Below are 6,733 nucleotides of genomic sequence, written 5' to 3' on the forward strand. Positions count from 1 at the left end.
TGGAGGTTATGTTTTTAATCCTAGTATGGGGGAGGAAGATACAGATAAATCTGTGAGTTCTGGACTACGAAGTAGACCCTGTCTTTAAAAAAATTTAAAAAGTAAGAAGCAGGTGCTATAGTTTGAATTTTAAGTGTTCCCAAAAGCCTGTGTGTTGGAGACTTGGGCTCCGTCATGAACTCTTGGCCCGTGGCAAAACTTGGTAGGAGCCCGTGGAAGCCTTCAGCATAGTGCCAGTATAGTCTCCACCCTTTTCTCATTTGCATTGGAATTATATTAGCTGTCTTTCTTGTTGGAATGACAACATCCTGACAAAAGAAGTTTCAGAAAATAAGATTCTATTCTGGCTCATGGTGCGAGGGTTCTTTACATCAGGTCTCACAAGCATGGCGGTCAGAAGGTGGAGTGACTAGTCATCTAAATAAACCCTTTCTCTGTATATGCTATTTCTAGTTACCTTAGGTGATTATTCTAGCAACAAAAACTGCCCAACACCCAAAGCCAGGAGCAGATAGAGGAACAATATATTATTTTTTAGTAAGTGGCCAGGAAAGATCTTCCAGGCACAAGGGCATTTCACAGAGACTTCCTGGAAGGGAAGAATGAGCCATGTAGATTTTTGCAGAGAAATATACACTTGGCTAAGGGGACTGCAGGAATAATTCAAAGTTTCTGTGCAAGGACAGCAAATGGCCAGTGGGCTGCAAGGCTGTGAGTAGGAGGAGTGATGGCGGAATGTTTCTAAGAGCTGGCTATGGCATATGGCAAGATGTGAGATGTCATTTCAGAAATAGTGTGAGGTATGGCTCTTCTGTTCTCTGAGGTAAGAGTCTACTAAACAGCATGTGTTTATGTGTGTTTGTGTGTATATGGGTTTGTGCTTCTATGTATGCTTGTATGTGTGTGTGTATTTGTATGTGTATGCTTGTGTTTGTATGCGTGGTGGTGTGTGTTGAGGAATTGTGTACTCGTGGATTCCAGAATGTCATCCTAAGTCACTCTACCTTACTTTTTTGAGACAAGATCTCCTACTGAACCAGTAACTCACTGATTCACCAATACTAGCTTGTCATCATCCTCTGGGAATCGTCCGATTCCTGCGTCCCAGTGCTGGCTTACAGAGGCTATGCCCTCACTCCCAGCTTCATGCAGAAACTGGGGATTTGATTTGGGTTTTAGTTTTGGTGTGGGAATCCTTTGACCCCCTGAGCCAACTTCAACTTCCCTTGACCCTACAGTATAGTTTTGAATAGAAGAATGATGGAATATGGTTTCTGTGGTAAAAAACAAAACAAAACAAAACAAAAAAACCTGACTTTGCCTCTTCTGTGCAACTTGATGGGAAGCAATGTTGTAGGAAAAGACAACAACAAGCTCCTTCTAGCAATCCAGGCAAAAGATTCAAACTGCTCCCAAAATTTCTAGAGGCAGAAGTAACAAGGCATCAAGGTCTATTTTGAAGTGACAGCAAAGATTAGATGTGATGTAATAGGGGAGAGAGAGGCCAGAAAGAAGTAACCGTGACTGCTGTTCTTCTGCTTCAACTAATTTTTAAAATGGAGCTGCCATTTACAGAAATGGTATAGATGATGAAATGGGGGGAAATTAGGAGATGCTTTGGGGTCCATGATTTTCTTGAGATGTCTGTTAGTCATTAAGAGAGAGAGCAAGAAAATGTGAACTGCTGGCTTTGGAAGGTAAAATAATGAATGGAGAGCTGGAGCTACAGCGGGCTCCTTGGTTAAGAGTGTTTGCTGCTGCTGCAAAGGGCTCAGGCCCTGTTTTAAGCACCATGCTGTGGGGCTCATAAATGTCAGTAGCTCCAGATCTAGGGTATCTGAAACCATTGTCCAGCTTCTTTGGGCACCTGTAAAAATGTACACATACAGGCAAACACACATACACATAAAATAAAAAGATTATCAGAAAGTGTTAGATATCCATCGTAGACTGCTATATTGCACAGTGGACTCTAGTTTGTCACCAGAAATGTAACAGTTTCAGAAAAAAAGGGAAAGGGTATGCATCTACTGAGTGCCTTGAGTCGTGACTGCTTTACCTATTTTCTTAGTCAAACTTCAAGACACATTTATTTTTTGAGATGGAGATCTTTCCCTTAATTTTAGAGAACAAAGTAAAAATAAATTGGAGGTAGTTCAGTGAGTAGAATGCTTACTTCACACACACACAAGGAACTTAGCTTGACTCTCAGAACCCATGTTGAAAAAAAAAAAGGTTGGCACACTGGTTCGTGTTTACAGTCTCAGCACTGATTGCACAGAGACAAGCTGTTCCTTGGAGCTTAATCACTAACCTGAATAGCATCCAGTGGATATTAGGTCAGTGAGAGATCCCATCGCAAACAATAAGGTGAAGAGCGCCTGAAGAAATATTGTTGGAGTTGTCCTCTGGTCTACACACAAGTGCACATACACTCACCTGCATCCACCCACCCCCATCCACCACATACATACTCAAAAATAAAACAGAATCTTAAAATACATGAGTCTGGAGATAAACAAATGTGGGATTGGGAGTTTCCTGAGGTTTCAGTGTTGTGATAAGATGTCTTCTCTCTCCTTTGCTCATCTTTTCTGACCTACATGAGACTCACAACTCTTGGGGGTTTAATGCTATAGAGAGTCAGATGTCAGTGCTCTGTAAGGGCTGAGTTCCTCTCCCTTATCAAGTGCCTATAATCCCAGGATTTGCAAAAATCATTCACGTCTTTCTGCAGGGATCAGTTAATCAAACCCAGCCATAAAGGAATTGTGCAAAAATAGGCGAAAGCTGGATTCCAGAATTTCAGAAAATTTCTATTTGTCATAGCTCAGGGTTCTAAATTGACACAGAGTCAGGAGCTGGGGACAAAGCAATGTGAGCTCTCAGGTAACTTGAGCCGTGGAGGTCCATCTCCCTGGAGGGTGCTCAGAAGGAAGCCAGTGGGTTAGTGTTTGTAGAGGCAGACCAAGGCCAGAAATTCATGTGTACAGGTTCAGAATGATAAAAAAGGAAGTTCCCTGCCAATATAAAATTACACATGAGAATTAGGGGCAGAAGTGACAAAGTCTAAGAGGTTTCCACCAGAGGACTTACCACTGATGCACCATGTCTGTGACTGTGCAGGCGTCTCTATGACTTTCTCTGTCTACACTTGGAGAAGGAAGAGCTCTTCTCTGGGGATAATCACTATATATCAGGATGAACTGAAGAAGCTACACTTCTTTGAGCCTCTGGTTTAAAAGTCTTTGATAATCTCTGTCTAATTCAGATCCTCATTTAAAGTGGTCGAGAGTGTCATCACCCTCACAGATGAGCTTGTGGTCCTTGCTGATGTGTGGATCGTTCCTAGATCTGGCCACTTGCCTCATTTAGAGGATTAATTCAGAACTCAAATATTCCTTAAAAAATGTCATTTGATATTTGTGTACTTATGCTTTATTATTTCAGTCATAAGTCTGGATTTCTGAGGATCCTCTTACTACTCAGTTCAACTCACAGAAGGTCTTTCCTCATTCTGTGGACACATTAGATCATATCATCACAGCAGCTGAGGTGCATGGTGCTATAAGACTCTCGGGCTGGCTCTGGATGAAAAAGAGAAATAACAGGACCTATTGTTCTCCTATCTATTGGGAAAATGACCCTTGGTATATCTAGAGCCTTGAAACAAAGTCAAAAAAAAAAAAACACAGAGACAGCTAGAACTTATGGTTATTAGTGTAATTAATACAACAATAGTGATGACAATCTCCTAAAGAGATCTTTGCGGTATTGTGCAATGCCTGAGTAATACAAAACTGGTCATTAAGCTTGGGAAATTTATAAAATACAAGTGAAAAATGGCTGAGAAAATGGGTGTGAATGGAGGACAGGTTACTTTTAGTGATGCAGGATAACTTCTGTCTATCAGATGTAGTTTTTGACTGGCAAACCGTAAGAAATCTAAAACACACCAGACTCTCAATGTGCCAAAGGCCTTAGAGAAACATCATACTTGAATCTGCTGAGGATGACTCTGTCTAAGCAGAGCTTAATCTTGTGCATGTCAAATATTTGTATAATTTAAAGGCATAAACATGAGTGACTTCATGGGGTGTGCTGGGCATCTACCTTATTGAAGCAAACTTTCCAGATGTGTAAGTGTTCACTGGCACATCATATTCAAAGAGGAGGGAGTAGGGTAACTCTGATAGGAGGCTGCAGTGAAAGAGTATATTTCAATAATAGCATATTCATATAGTTTCTAAAGGTAGTCTTTTCTTCATAGCCTGGTACCAAGTGCACTTCATAGCCTAGTAGCCAAGTGCACTTGGAACTACAGGAAGCAAAACAGCAAGAAAATGCAGCAACGCTTCTTCAAGTGAAAGCTTTGGATTTTTAATGTAGCAGACAATCTTAATGACTATGGAGAATATAGCGTAATGTTCATTTATTTTGTTTCCTCACCTTTAAGACAATGAAGTGTGTGTATGGAGGTTGGTGGGGGATGTCAAAGTAGCTGTGTATGGAGACAAGAGGAGACCATGTGTCTTTCTCAATTACTTTTAAACCAATTTCTTGTGACACTGAGACCTAGAGTTGCCCCACTCCACTAGACTGGTTGATCAAGGAACTTCATGACTCTTCCTGTCTTCACCTCCCCAGTGGTGGGATTACAAGCACAACACTTCTATGCCTGGTTTTTATGTGGGCTCTAAGTGGGGATCAAATCCACATATTCATGCTTGTCTGGTAAGAACTTTATCAATTGAGCCATCTTCTCTGTTCAGCACCTTTTAAAATAAAGTCTTTATTGGCTCAATCAGTTATTTGCCAAAAAGTAGAAAACTCCTAAAGTAGTATATATGCCTTTTCCCAAACTGTTACAACATGAAACTGAAATATCTTTTTGTGAAACACCAATGTAGGAGACAGGGGACGATGGCCCATTAACTAAACTACTGATCAAACACAACATAAGAGGATTGGAGTTCAGACTCTCAGAACCCATGCAAATGTTAGGTACATATTTCAGCCTACTTGTACCTACAGCTTGGAATGGTGAAGACAGAGGATCTCCTGAGCAAATAAGATATTGTGACTGCCCATATCAGCTATCTCTGGATTTGATTGAGAGACTCTGCCTTAATTAATTAAAATGGAGAGCCATTGAAGGAAACTCCTAATATCAACCTTAGTTCTCCAAACAAGTGTTCCACAAATGTGTGCCCACATACATGAGAACATTCACACACACACACACACACACACACACACACGCACACACACACACCACATGCATGAATATATACCACACACACACACACCACATGCATGAATATATACCACACACTGTATATTGCTATAGGTCCAAAGCAATTTCTGTATTCATTAATGGTAATCACAGCACACAGAGGGGACTCCCACATCAACACAATCATATTCAAAGAAAGAATTATCAATGTAGGCTCACTGGGTAAAAGCGCTTCCCACCACCCACCTGAGAACAAAATTGATCCCTGTAATTCATGGCAGAAAGAAAGAGTTGACTCCTAAAGAACAGTCTTCCCAGACTTCCACATGGCTGTGCCTGTGGTGTGTGCCCACCTCCCCTACCTCTCACATACACACAAATAGTGACTATAGTTACAGCAGTTAACAGTGAGGTAGAGGAGATAACACTGTTACTCTGTTAGGAAAGCACCCCACTCTGACCTCTACTTCTAACGGTAAATAGCTGTTACTTTCTCCTTTCTAGAGTTTCTGTTCAGAACAAGCTGCTTCATTTCCTTTGTCTATTTACATAAAGACATGGCTATTCTTGAAACCTCCCCATTTTCAGGTTAGAATCATGAACACCGCAGCAATCCTCCTTTCTCTACTCTCCAGTGCTGGTGAGCTCAACTTTGATCCTCATGTTTGTCTGGATAACACTTTATTCACATTCTCTGCCTTAAATGAGGTAGAATTTGGAATAATGCTCTAAGGGCTTGAAATCTTCCCCTGTCTAGATGCAGTGTAAAGGACGGCATGCCTTTTCACAGTTACTATCTTCTGACTATTCCCCACAAACTCCCTTTCTCCTTGACCAGTGCCCTCAGATAGTTAATTTTTCTAACTCTCCCCAAATGTCCAGTTGTTATCTTCTCAGGGACACTCTGAAGTTATCATTGATGATAAGTAAGCCATTCTAGAAACTTCCATGAGATAACAGAGGGGAAATTGTGCATCACTAAGCCCTTTTTTGTGATCAAAATATTTGCAATTATTTAAATACAAAATAGTCAAAATAGTACCAGGTTAGGCAGGTAGGTAGATGAACAAGCAGATGGGCATCAGACAGATAGGTAATAGATAGATTATATTAGGTAGCCAAATAACTAAATGATATGAAGGTAGATGACAGAAAATTGATCAATATAAATAGATAGATAGATAGATAGATAGATAGATAGATAGAAAGATAGATACATAGATACATAGACACATACATACCTGCATGTATCCATACATGCAGATAATAGACAACTATGTAATAGAAAATAGATTTACAGATTAGTAAGTTAGATGATAGATAATGGGTAGATGGATAATTGATAATATATAGACAGATAAATTATTAATAAATAATAGAAAAATGATAGGTGAGACATAAATGTCACACAGATGACAGATAATGGTGATAGATTCATAGATAATTATTTATACAAACTCACATATTTCTATACTTATAATTTATATGGAGTTCCAG

This window comes from Myodes glareolus, chromosome 5, assembly GCF_982192425.1.
Source record: "Myodes glareolus chromosome 5, mMyoGla1.1, whole genome shotgun sequence".
Taxonomy (NCBI): Eukaryota; Metazoa; Chordata; class Mammalia; order Rodentia; family Cricetidae; genus Myodes; species Myodes glareolus.